Source organism: Nicotiana sylvestris, chromosome 3, assembly GCF_000393655.2.
Source record: "Nicotiana sylvestris chromosome 3, ASM39365v2, whole genome shotgun sequence".
Classification (NCBI taxonomy): domain Eukaryota; kingdom Viridiplantae; phylum Streptophyta; class Magnoliopsida; order Solanales; family Solanaceae; genus Nicotiana; species Nicotiana sylvestris.
In genome coordinates, this window is record NC_091059.1 from 153,200,398 (window position 1) to 153,215,140 (window position 14,743).

At 36.7% G+C, this 14,743-nt stretch overlaps 1 pseudogene; it reads left to right on the forward strand.

Moving 5' to 3' along the window:
* The first annotated feature begins 5,346 nt into the window (after nucleotides 1-5,346).
* On the forward strand, nucleotides 5,347-8,514 carry LOC104213428 (uncharacterized; annotated as a pseudogene).
* Nucleotides 8,515-14,743: the final 6,229 nt, after the last annotated feature.

Consider the following 14,743-nt stretch of genomic DNA (forward strand, 5'->3'; position numbering starts at 1 on the left):
CGCCCCTTTGCGGGCGGCACGGGCGAAAAAGGAGATGTGACAATAGCTAAAGCGGATTTGTTTGCTTTTAGTAATGCAGACATACCGGGTATCCCCAAAGAAATCGCCACGCACAAGATGAATGTCGACCCTTTCCACCCCCGGTAAGGTAGGTCCGGCGAAAGTTCAACCCCGCCATCAAATGAGGCCGTTAACAATGAAGTTGAGAAGTTATTGGCAAACAGCTCCATCAGGGGGCGATGTACCCCAAATGGATAGCCAATATAGTGATGGTCAAAAAGAAAAAATGGGAAATGGAGGATGTGATGGACTTCACAGACTTAAACAAAGCATGCCCGAAGGATTCATTTCCACTACCACACATCGACTAACTTATGGACGCGACAACCAGGCACAAATTGTTAAGTTTCTTGGACGCCTATTCTGGTTACAACCAAATACTCATGGAGGAAGAGGACTAAGAGAAAATCTCGTTCATCACCCACATTGGGACGTATTGTTATAAGGTCATGTTGTTTGGGTTGAAGAACGCAGGGGCTACGTAACAAAGGTTGGTCTCAAAGATGTTCAAAGACCAACTTGGCAAAACTATCGAGGTGTATATCAACGACATGTTGGTCAAGTCCGCAAAGGCAGAAGATCATATCGACCACCTAAAAGAAGCTTGCGATATTCTGAGGTGGTACGAGATGAATCTAAACCTCGAGAAATACGCATTTGGCGTAGCTTCGGGAAAAACATCATTGCTGATTTGGCCTAACCAAAGAGATAAGTTGCAAAAACATGCCCTAGTTCACAGGGAGAAAAACCACCGAGTTCTTCGAAAAATGGCACATTAAGAGGATACTTTCAACTATCTATCACCCAGCAAGCAACGGGCAAGCAGAATCCTCTAATAAGTCCATACTGAACATCATGAAAATAAGCTCGAAGAAGCCAAGGGACTGTGGCCGAAAATACTCCCAGAAGTATTATGGGAGCATAGAACCACCCCGAAGATGAGAACATGAGAGATGCCTTATTCCCTAGTCTACGGTACAAAAACAGTTATACCAGTTGAGGTCGAAGTACCTAGCCTGAGTTACTCCCGTGAAAGCAGCACCAACAATGATGAGAGTAGGAGGTAAGAGCTCGATGAGGTCGACGAGCGAAAAGATATGGCATATATATGGATGGTCACCCAAAAACATCAGGCAGAGAGTTACTACAACATAAAAGCAAAGGTCCGACCGCTCAAGATCGGGGACTACGTACTCAAAGTGAAAACCTAAGCAAACAGGGATCCACGAGAAGGAAAGTTGGGAATCAACTGCGACGGGCCATACAACACTATAAGCAAAGCATAAAAGGGTTCATTCCAACTAGAAACAATGGAAGGAAATTTCCTACCAAACAATTGGAATATCAGCTAACTCAAGTACTTCAACTTCCAGAAAACAAAAAAGTGTCCCGCAAGTCGTACTTTTTTCCCTCACTTGAGTTTTGTCCCAATAGTGTTTTCTCGAGGAGGTTTTTAATGAGGCGACAAGTGGGACACTTATAGTTAAAGTATACAAGAACATACCGATTTTTCATTGCCCGGCTCCTTAAGATTCTCCACGTCGAAAAATAAAGGGACTAAATATACTGAGACTGGTACTGGAATGCCAACCAACACCCAAAACTTGTAACTTTCTCCCAAAATTTTCCAAGGGCAAAATAATGTAATCAGAGCAACGACGTCAAAGTAATAGAAATTGACATTTATCGAAACTTCTCTAATGAAAGGTTAAGTTCAACCAAGCTCGAACAACACCTATCGGCCCTCTTCCACGACTTAATGAAAGGTTAAGTTTGACCAAGCTCGAACAACCTAACTTAAAAGCACGTTCAACTAGCTCGAACAATACCTATCGGTTGTCGGCCACATCTCAACTAACAAGAATACTCGACTTGTATAAATAAAGGGTCGATATGGCCCATAGCTATTCGGCCCAAAGGCTATGGCCACCTAGAGGACAACATCATAAAGAAGCAAAATATGCACTACAAAAAAAACAGTGTTTAGCTACGGAATTTAGCGACAAGAGATATTCCGTAGCTACATAACGACGGATTAGCGACGAATTTTGTAGCTTGTAGCCAAATAAGCTACAAAAAAAATTGTATCAAATATAGCGACGGAATAGAGACAAAAACCAATATTCGTCACTAAATATTAGCGCCTTTATTTTACCTACAAAATTAGCGACGAAAGTGCGGCGACAAAAAAGTATTAAAATCGAGCGACGAATTTAACGTCAAAAAATCCGTCGCTGCATTCATTTTAGTTATCAAGACATTCCAAAGTTGATTGCGACAAAATTTTTCGTCGCTAGTTTCCTTAAAATAAAGCTTCATTAGATGATAGTAGCAACAAAAAATTGGTCCGTCGCTATTTTCGTTGCTAATATCTAGTTCCATTAAAGTAAATTTTCATTAGTTATTATTAGTGACAGAATTTGATCGCTATCGCTGTCGCAAAATTCTGTCTAAAAAATAAAAATAACTTGGTCAAAAGACAGACTATTCGAACAATTAGAGCAACAACCCACTTTCTCTCCTCTCTATCATACTCCTTCACTCCTTCAACAATGTGATTTGTTTTCTTCAAATACAAAAATTGGGCGTGAATCTAGGGTTATTGTATGAAAATTAGAAGAAAACATTCGAAATTGCAAGATTTTTGCTGCATAACTCTGAAATTCGAAGTCGTATGTTGCTGCTCCGCAAGATTTTCAAACGAAAGGGTAAGCTTATTTGTGATTTCTCTTCCTTCTCATTCTACAGAAAGACATACAAAATTTGTTGGGTTCTTCTTGAGCATCCAGGTCTGCATCCGCTTCCCCCTTTTTATTTCTTCCTAATTTTAAAAAAATGGTAAGTTTATACCCTTATTTTCCATTGATAGATACACTGTGAATAAGCATCATACTTGTTGAATTAGATATGAGTACATGCAGCGATGGAAGTAAATCCAATGTACTATTCTCATCATTATTCCACCGAATTTTACAACTTTATTAGAAGAAAATGATTCCAATGATTTTTCATTTTTCAGTTTGGCATTTAATAGTTGCTTTGAAATGTCCCTGGACTTCCCTGGTCCCTCTTAGAAATTTCCTTGTAAACTACTTGCGCATGAACCAATTTTCCTACTCCACCTTTTTTTATTACACATTGGATTATCAAAAATTGGATTCCTCGTGTTTGATATTTCAACTAAACTAGACTTGAAGTTTGAGAGAAGGTTGTATACTATTAAACCTGTGCCGACAGAGAAATTAGACTCTTAGATTCTACTTATTGTATCAAAATATAGTCTTATACATTACTATCTGACTAGGAAACATGATTTTTAGTAGTGTTGATCTTCATTTGCATAAAGCACTATGGATTTTACTTAGGCTAACAGTTATATTCTGTTTTTATCTTTGATAACATGCTTTGTTTGCTTTCGCATGTTTTACTGGCTTCTACTTGTTTTGTCCATTCAAATTTTCTGTCATCTAGTACTGATAAGGTATCCTCCCATGCCTTTGATTTGCTTCCTTACTCCGATTGTCAAGTAATCCAATATGTTGATGCATTGTTCCACAAATTCCTCTTCACTGCTCGGCCCACACAGACTGTAGTAGTAGAGTTGCAAAATTAAAGGAAAATCCATCATGTAAAAAATGAAGAGTTTGAAAATTAGTGTTTTTCTGATTGTAATTTTTCTTACTAAATATGAATGAAGAATATATATTCAGTGCCAGGTAAGTAGAGAAGAGGTCTTTTTCTTACCCAAGACTAACACAGAAACCTCCAACTTCTTCACTTGGCTCATTACAGTTGCCATCTTTGGTCCTTGTATTACTAGTGCTTCCACTTCAACCTTTTAAATATTTTTTGAATATAAGGGCTGGAAGGCAGATCACTCTCACAAGAATATAGAAAGTCAACCCCCTTTATAGTAACTCTAGCATGAAGCCCACCTCTATGAAAATGAACTGAAAAGATTAGTTGAATCTGAAAATTTAAAGGGAATGAATAATATTAAATGTCATAAAATCATATTCATACAATAAAATTTTGGATTGTGGAAAACAAATACTGTCCTTTTAGTTTTGAATTGTGAAGATTTTTGTTCTACTTTTGCATTTGCTATACACTAATTTATTTTCCCTTTGTTTGAAAATTTTCTTTGCAGGTCGACAAGAATTTATGTGGTAAAAGTTCTCGAAAAGATTCAGTTTTTATTAGTCTTCGTGCTTGATCCAAAATGCATTTCAGGGTCTGGTGAGTTCTCATGTCCTTGTTCTGTTGATTGTGCTTTTTTCTATTGCATTGGTTTAATTGAATAATTTATAAATTACATTTTGGGGCATTCTAACTAGTATCATTTTCGACTTATGTAATCCTCAAATTTCCTGAATAGTAATAACAACATGTTGAGAACAAGCATGTATTTTTCTGCTTTGTGTTGCTTCAATACTGGATTCTTTTGATGAATCTGCCTTTGTTTCTTTGCTGCTAAAATGAGCTAAAGAAGCAAGCTCATTAACAGAATCAACAATTTCTTCGACACAAATGACGATATCGGTTAGTATTGATGCAACTGCAGCCACTGGTATGACTTTTAGTAAGTTAATATCTTCCCAGAAACCTGATATGAGAAGTGATTTCAGGTTCTTGGCTGCTGTTTTGGAATTTGAGACATGTTTATTAGATGACAAAGGAGAAGTCATTGTTTTTATAGAACGTGCTAGTTCTTTTAGTGCTTTCCCATATTCTATGCTCATTTTTGTTATTGTTTCCTTGATCATTCCCTTGATCTCTTCAGGTGCATGCAATTGAGTTTAATAGCTTATGTTAGTTCAAATATAATAGTTTAACTTAGCTTCTATGCGTTGATACGTTACACTATCACTTGACAAAGCAAGGGATCTAATTTATGAAATCTGACGAACTTGTAAAATTAAAATACTAACTGAGTTTTAAATGCAACTGCTCCTTTGATGGAATTTATGGGATAGATTGAGATTCACTTTCAATATGCTGCTATACAAAGCTTCAGTAGTCTCACTTCGAACTACATCGAGATGGAGAACTGGATCCTCTTGATGTATAGCCAAAACTGTGAATTTGGACCTCTTAATCATTCATCTGCTTCTTAATGTGACATGTTACTTACTCATACATTTTTCACATTAGTTGGTCGGATAAATGGTTTTTGCTTGAATTTTCTGTAACTTAGCTTTTGCTTGTTTGAATTTTCAGAGACTATACTGCTCAGGTTAAGTTGGAGCAGCCCATTGCAGGCCAAGAAAAGGAGCAATTGGAAATATGCCTCGAGGTAGAGGTCGAGGTAGCGCAAGCCGTGTAGGCAAATCTTCAGTTAGGGGTAATTTTGCTACTCGTGAAAATATGCCTACTGTTCTCATTCCCACAATCAATCCACAACAAGGTGGTACAAGTTCCTCAGGTGGAGCGGATTACATCAATCAAGTTCAAACATTAGGACCTAGTAGTACACCACCTATTCAAACATCAGGCCATGGTAGTACCCCAACTATTAATTTGGAATCATCTCCAAATACCCCTAATCAGAGCAACACAATAGGCGAGGGTACATCTTCTCAAAGCAACATAATAGGCGAAACTGAGTGTAGCAGTACCCGCCGATCGCGAACGCTTCTTACTATTTCTCCTACAGGGTTAGTCCATAATTGTACTATTACTTTTGATATATTGTTATTGATACATTGTATTCCTTTAAATAATGTCTTCTAATTTGTTCAGGTTAGAGCCTTCATATGAATGCTCCGAGTTTATAACTAAGTCATTCAAGAATGAACTTGATCCTAATGGATTCAACTGGAAAAATGTCTCAAATGAGTTAAAAAAAATTATTTTGGAGAATTCAAGGTATAATCCATCACAATTAGATTTTGAAATTATATTAACTTATATATGTAACTTATTAATGTTATTACTTTATAAAATTATTTCAGAAGGCTTTCTACTGGAATTCTTTAATTGATAGTGCGGTGCAAATCCAATGGGAGCGTAGGGAAGCAAAAAGATACAATGATTTTGTTAGCAAACTAAAAGCAAATATGGTGCAATCGGACACTATTCCAAATAATGCGTGAGAAAGTTGGTTGAGACTTTGGAAAGATCCTAAGTGTGCTGAAAAGTCAGAAATAAATGCAAAAAATCGTTGTGGTGGGAGCGAAATTGCCACTGGGACTCATACAAGTGGCTTTATCAGTGTTGGGGAGCATCGCAAGAGACTTGTAAGTGTATTTATAACTTTTCCCTCTCATTGATAGTAGAATTAGCAATCTGCCATGCCCTTTTGAGAATAAAGGCTTCTCCAACTAGCACTCTTCTTTGTCTCAAATAGGTTATTACTACTTGTTTCAAGTAAGTCAAAATAAACCAAATGATACCTTGGAAGTGGGATATGCAATTCATTGACTGTCCATTTCCTCATTCTCTCTATAAACTGAAAATGGGAAAGAGGATTCTTTCAATAAGGGCATCTTGAGTTGGCTCCTCGAGTCCTGGAAGCCTCTTTTTAGTGCTGGCCCACCAAATTGCAGAAGACATAAACGATAGACTATATTACTACTAGAAAACAAAGAGCATTTTGTTTCAGCTTTTGCTAGGCTGTGATTCATGGGTGTTGTTGGTAGCTCAAATGGTTATTATAGTATAAATCACCTAAAAAAGACAGTATAAAGGATCTTTTGCATGTCTTTTGAACCAAAAGGATTTATAGATTTTTTAATGTAGTAGTTGCTTTTACCATTATAATTCATCTTTCCTCCTTTGCCTATTCTCAATCAGTGTCATGGAGGAGAGCTACATGCAATTTCAACTCAACGTGCACTAGTGACCATGTCCATAGGGTTCTGTCTGCTTGTTTAATAAATTTTCTAACGATGTGCTTAAGAATTCTACCCACATGTGTTTAATAGAAATCATTCCTATAGGTTTACAATTGTAGATACCATGCCTATAAGATTTCAAAAATCAGTTCTGCAACTTAGGTATCATGCCTATAAGGAATAAGTAGAAAATCAGTTTCTGTACTTGGAAATCATGCCTATAGAAAATAAGGGAATCAGTTTCTGCATTTAGAAAGCATGCCTATAGGACTTAAGCTAAAATCATCATGGTAAAATCAGTAATTGCTGTTTGAAGTATGCCCGGATATAAAGTATTAATGAAAATCAGTAGGCAACTAAAAGGTAATTCATGATTTTTATTAGAGTCTGTTAGTCTATTTGCGAGTCTGTATTTTCTTTTATTGGAGTCTGTTAGTCGGTTTTCGAGTCTGTTGTTCTCACCTTCTGTCAGAGTCTGTTGGTCTTCTTGTGAGTTAGAGTCTGTTAATTTTATAATTTGGTAGAATGAGTGGTTGTAATAAAAACTATTTTATTTTATGGAAAAATTTGAAAATCCCAAAATATTTTATTATTTATTTTATGCACTTATCGCCAGAACTACGCTTGGTCTGATTCATGCGGGGTCATGATACGTAGGCAATCTCCATAGGATTCGATCATAACCAAAAGAAAAAAGAGAGAGTGATAGAAAAGATGAGGAAAATAGACCAAATTAGCAGGCTGGTTGGAATTAGTAAAATAGTTGGGCTTCTTATTTTGACGGCCCAACATAATTCTCAATTTAGAGTAGCACGGGCTAGCCAGTTTTCGGATTGGCCATTCAAAAATAGCCAGCATTTGTAAAGTCATTGAAAAATAGTCATTATTTTGCAACAACACGGAAAATTCCAGCATAATATACTGGAGATCGGTGCACCTGTGTATGAACTTCCAACATATTATGCTGGAACTCTAACACACGGAAAGTTACAGTATAATATATTGAAGATTGGAGCACCAATCTCCAGTATATTATGCTGGACCGGTATATTATACCGGAACTCTAGTATATTATACTGGAATTTCAGTATATTATACTGGAGTATTTTTTGGAATTTTGACAGTGTTTTCGTTCAGATTTATCTTTAAATGAAAAATGGCCAAATTTTGATTATTTTTAAAATTATGGCTATTTTTGAATGACCACTTGTAAATCTAGCTATTTTTGAATTTCTCCCAACCCAACCACATTCTACATTTAATTAGATGAGGAAAAACGTGGAAAATGGATGATGATTAATAAAGGATATAATTAGTTTTAACTTTCACTTTTTTCAAGTTGGAGTTGGTTAGGGTGCATTCACTCCTCAAATGTGCGGTTGCCCATATGTTAAAGCCCTAATCGCTAACAAATTTGTTATTGATGAAATTATAATTCAAGCAGGTGGTTAGTTTGATTGGCATTCTGGCAACTCACTCCTACAACACCCGGTCCAAAAACAAGCTGAACATGGCCAACCAGGAACTTGAGGCAAGTATTGTCGATCCATCAAAAGATGTGGAAGAATCGTCTGCTCGCTTTAATAAACTGTTGTATATTCCGTTTGTATTCATTTAGATATCCTGGACTCCTAAAATTATAAAAACTGCTTGTTTGAATAGCGTGCACTTGTTTTATCTATTTGTGGAGGTAAATATGAGCCCCCTTAATTGCTCTTTATGTGACAGTCTTACCTGTTTTTGTTTGTCACTTAGATTTTCTCCTTTTAAGCCACGTAGGTGAGTCTAGAACCACCTTAAATAGAGATCCTAAGCACCTCTAGGGCCACATGCAAGGGATGAGTAGTGCATGCATAGGATACGTAGTCGATTTTGTTAGGACACTTAGGTAATAATTAAAGGGAGGGTAATCGGGTAGTAAATGTCCTATGCGATAATGCTACGCGCAACACCTCTATTTGAGGAAGGTTACCGAGTATTGCACAGAAGTGATCCTATAGGCTAATAAACCTAGGACCCCTTTTATTCCCGTTTTAAAATAATATTTATTTGTTTGAATTGCTTTATGACTAATTCGCTTAAATTGAGTTTGTCTGGGACCCACCATTGTGGACCTCGAGGGGTGCCTAGCACCTTCCCCTCAAGGTAATTTCGAGCCCTTACCCAATCTCTGGTGATGTAAACTAGTACCCGAGTTATTTGTTCTAGGTGCCCTAATGCACCTTAATTCATTAGGTGGCGACTCTTCAAATCTCATACCCAATTCCCAAAAGGAAAGGAGTTGTCCCCAAAATGTCGAAATCCGGACTCTGCAAGGAAAAAAAGGGGGCGCGACACCTGGTCCTGTTTGGGATTTAGTAATGATTGGAATGTTTTACCCCTGGTCTGTTTTTGGGTTTTGTATCAAGTAGTTAGGTTGGAACTAAGTTTATAATTAGTTTTAACCAAGTTTAGATAATATTACTTTCCAAAATTTTGTCTAACTCTTATAATATCTTTATTTTGTGTTTCTGTTCTACTCTCTTATCGGTTTATCCTTGATTCGGGTTTTGAATACAAATGTTTGCCTTATATTTGTAAATTTGGGCTTTATTTTCCGCCTATTTTAATGTTTGGGTTTTTGTTTTACCCTTTTCTATTTTACTTTTGCATTAAAAATGCTTCAATGCTTCGTGACTCTTTTGAATAAGCACGAATTATAAAAGAGGACCCTTTTATAAACGTCACTTAATCAAGAAGACGTCTCAACTTTATATTGGTGTAAACATACGAAAGAAGAAGTAGGAACATACGTATTTCTTAGAATAACTTGAGGAAGTTTTGTATTTTTGAAATTTCAAACTGTAAACTTTACATGTATTCGAGTAACATCTACAACTCTTTCATAACTATTTTTCTTTATAACAGATTTTACAAAATGCAAGGGTATAACTTTCAACCTACGACTAAATATTGCCTTTAACCTAAATACTCATAAGATTTTGTAATTTACATCTGCGAGTGTATACTTCATCATCGGTTTTTGAATCAGACTTGAATTTTTGGCTCTTGATTTGCTCGCTCTTAACTTTCGATTTGTTGGGTAGATTGCCTCAGGCTTGACTTGAATTCTGACTTTTCTAGTCTTCTTTGCTTTCCACACACACACACACACACACACACACACACACACACACACACACACACACACACACATATATATATATATATATATATATTGTCTCCCAAGTATTTGAGCTTTAAAGTATAAAATCTCGAGCACTTGATTATTCCTTCCATGTGGTCCATTTCCTGAAAAGGAAAAACATACACGACTCGGAGGTATATTTTTAGATAATGACTGCTTAACCTTTTTTATTTCCATAAGAAAGTTTGTAACCCAGACGGGGGATGATTTTCCCGCGTGTCTTTTAGGTCTAAGATCATCATTTGGTATGAGTTAGTTTTGTGCCTATCATCTAAAGTGGTTAGTATAATTAAAAAAGAATAAATTTAAACTTTGCATAAACGATACCTGACCGGGGGTTTTCCCTTTCAAAAGTAATACTTCTTCAAATGAGCAACATTCCAATTTGATGGGAGTACACTACCGTCCATTGTTTCTAACTCATATGCACCCTTTCCAGCAATACCTCGAATCTTGTAAGGTCCTTCCCAATTTGGACTCAATTTTCCTGCATTGGCTGCTTTTGATGATTGAAAAACCTTTTTGAGTACGAAGTCCCTAATCTTGAAGTACCTAAGAGGAGTTTTCCAATTGTAATATCGTTCAATAATTTTCTTTTGCGCTGCCATCTTATCAAGACTATTTCTCTCCTTTCTTCAAGCAAATCGAGATTTATTTGCATCTCTTCCTCATTTGATTCTTCGGTTGCTTGGATGTATATCATACTTGGTTCACCTATTTCAACCGAAATTAAGGCTTCAGCACCATACACAAGTGAGAATGGAGTCTCCCCTGTACCTGTTTTGCTGTAATTTGGTAATCCCATAAGACTCCTAGTAACCTTTCTGGCCACTTTCCTTTTGACTCATCTAATCTTTTCTTCAGATTATTAATAATAACCTTGTTTGTTGATTTAGCTTGTCCATTGGCCACATGATGATAAGGTATTGAAGTTATCCTTTTAATCTGCCAACTCTGAAAGAATTCTGTTATTTCGCACCTATGAATTGCGGGTCGTTATAACACACGATTTCTTTTGGAACTCCAAACCGGCATATGATGTTTCGCCAAATGATGTCCCTGACTTCTTTTTCTCATACCTGTTTGAAGGCACCTTCTTCTGCCCACTTGGTAAAATAATCAGTTAGTACTAGTAAAAATCGTACCTTTCCTTTGTCTTGTAGTAGCGGACCCACAATATCCATCCTCCACTTCATGAAAGGCCACAGTGCAATAACCGGATGTAATAACTCCGCTAGGCGATGCATGTTGTTACCATATCGTTGGCATTTGTCACATTTGGACACAAAGTTTTCCTCATCTTCCTCCATTTTTTGCCAGTTATATCTTGCTCTAATTAGAGTTTTTACCAAGGATTTTCCTTCTGCGTAATTTCCACAATGTCCCTCATGTACTTCTCTCATCACATATTCTGTTTGAGATGGTCCAAGACATCTTGGTAAAGTTGCCTCGATCCAAACAATAACGGGAAAATTTTCGCCGAAGTGCTTGAGCCTTTTTCTTATCTTCAAGTAGGATCCTGTACTGCAAAAAAATTGACGATCTCGTTTCTCCAAGCCAAAGTTAAATTATTAAAATTTACTTCGTTTTTATCTTGATCGAGTGTCGAATGAAACAAATGTATTACATAAGCATTTTCTTCATTTGTCACTTCTGTAGTGGATGCAAGATTAGCCAGCGTGTCTGCTTCGATATTTTCTTCCCTAGGTATTTGCACAATTTTCCAAGATTGGAATTGTTTGATAAAATCTCGTGCCTTTTCCAAATATTGGTGCATCCTCGCCTCTCTAGCTATGTAATTCCCTTGCATTTGATTAACTACAAGCTGCGAGTCGCTCTTGATTATAACCTGCTCTATTCTGAGCTTTCGTGCCAATTCTAGACCTGCAATTACAGCTTCATATTTTGCTTTATTGTTAGTAATGGGATGGTACTTTATGGCTTACCTTATAGTTTCTCCCGAAGGTGGGATTAGAACAATGCCTAATCCCACTTTTTTAACATTTGAGGAGCGATCAGTAAATAGGGTCCAAGTACCTAGATTAAACCCGTTGAATACCTGCAGTTCCTTTTGTGCATCTGTTACCATCTCTGGGCTGAAGGCTGCCATGAAATATGCTAAAACCTATGATTTTATCGCAGTTCTAGTTTGATATATGATATTATATTCACTTAGTTCTATATCACACTTGGCTAATCTACCTGATAATTCTTGTTTATACAATATATTTCATAAGGGGTAAGCGGTCACAACAGAGATACAGTGATATTGAAATAAGGCCTCAACTTTCTAGATGCCATTATTAATGCTAAAGCAAGTTTTTCTAAATGAGGATATCGAGTTTCAGCATCCAATAAGGGCTTGCTAACATAATAAATTGGAGATTGTTTACCTTTATCTTCCCAAACTAATATCGCACTTACCGCCACTTCTGAAACAACGAGATAGATGAGTAGCCTTTCTCCGTCCTTTGGTTTAGCCAGCAACTGTGGGTTTGACAAGTATGCTTTTAGATTTTTGAGTGCTTGTTGGCATTCCTCAGTCCACTCAAATTGACTTTTCTTTTTCAATACAGAAAAGAACTTAAAACTTTTCTATGAAGATTTAGAAATAAACTTCCCTAATGCTGCTATCCTACCTATCAACCTCTGCACCTCTTTTTTGCTCGTGAGTATATCCGGTATCTCTTCAATGGCTTTAATCTGTGCTAGATTTACTTCAATTCCTCAGTTAGAAATAAGGAAACCTAAAAACTTACCTGAAGACACGCCAAATGCACACTTCTCAGAATTTAATTTCATATTGAATTTGCAGAAAATGTGAAATGTATCTGACAGATGTTGGACTTGACTAGCATATCATCGATATAAACCTCCATGGTTTTTCTCAGATGCTCTTGAAACATCTTCATTACTAACCTCTGGTATATGGCTCCGACATTCTTTAAGCCGAAAGGCATGACTTTATAATAGTAAGTCCCCCTGTCTGTAATAAATGAGGAGGTTTTTTCCTAATTTGAAGGATCCATTTTTATTTGATTATATCCTGAATAGATATATAAAAAATTCAACAATTCGTGTTCTGCAGTAGCATCGATTGATTGATCTATGTGTGGTAAAGGAAAAGAATCTTTAGGGCAAGCTTTATTCAAATCAGTATAGTCTACACAAACTCGCCACTTACCATTCTTTTTGGGTACCACTACAGTATTAGCTAGCCATTTAGGATATTTTGCCTCACGGATAGACCCGATTTTTAAAAGCTTTTGTACCTTATCCTGAATCACCTGGTTTTGAAGGATCCTTGATTCCTTTTTTTTGTTTGATAGGTGGATACGTTGGATCTTCATTCAGCTTATGGATCATCACCTCCGATGGTATACCTGTCAGAACTTAATGCGACCAAGCAAAGCAATCTGCATTAGCATTTAAGAATTCAATTAACTTACCTTTCATCTCTGGGCTCAGGTTGGTTCTGATGTAAACTATTTTGTTCGGCCAATGTATAAACAACACCACAACTTCGAGTTCCTCAATTGTTGTTTTGATGTTTTCGTTCCTTTTTGGGTCTTGAATGGTATCAAGCCTTGAGTCTACATCCATTTGTCCATCTCTAGATGAGGTTTGTATTACTAAATTCTCAATTGAATTCTATAATTGCTATTTTTCGTCTGCAACGTCATTTTTTATGCTTGAATATGCAACTGAATTGATACTTCTAGAAGCTTGTTGATCATCATAGATTTGTCTATTTCCCCATTGCGAAGTGAACTTAATAACCTGATGCAAAGTAGACGGAACAACATCCATCTCATTAATCCAAGGTCTGCTGAGGATCATATTATACGCCATGTCCATATCTATCACTTCAAATTTCGTATCCTTGACTACTCCTTCTACAAATGTGGTGAGCACTATCTCCCTTTTTGTAACAACGCCAGAATTGTCAAAATCCGGATAAGGTACGTGCTTTTGGGTACCAATTTATCATCAGCTTGCATCTCATTTACCACTCTTAAAAGAATGATATTTACAAAGCTACCTGGATCAATCAAAACTCGTTTCACATTAGTATCATATACAAGTAAAGATATTACCAGTGCATCATTGTGTGGGATCAACACGCCGTCTGCATCTGCATTATCAAATGTTATACCATCTTTTTCCAAAACTTGGTGAACTCGCTTTTTGTGGGTAACTGTGACTTTTGACACCTTTTTGCAGCCGTATATGTCACACCGTTGACCTCCTCTCCTCCACTTATCACATTAATCGTTCTTTTCAGTGACGGAGGTTTTGGTGGCTCCTGTCTATTCTTCGTATATGCTTGCTTACCCTTCTCACTAAACAAATCCGTTAAATAACCTTGTTTTAACAAGTGCTCTACTTCACCTTGTAGCAACCTGCATCTACTGTTTTGTGACTGTGATTATTATGAAACGCGCACCAGAAATCTGGATTTCTTCTGCTAGGGTTTGATCTCATTTATTTCGGCAACCGCACCTTATCTCTCATACTTCTTAAAACAGCTACCAATTCAAATGTACTAACACTAAAACTGTAATTACCAATCTTTGCTTTTGAACTACTATCGATGTCTCGCATATCTCGCTTCTTTCTAAACTTGGATGACAAACCCGCATCTCTGTCCCTTGATCTG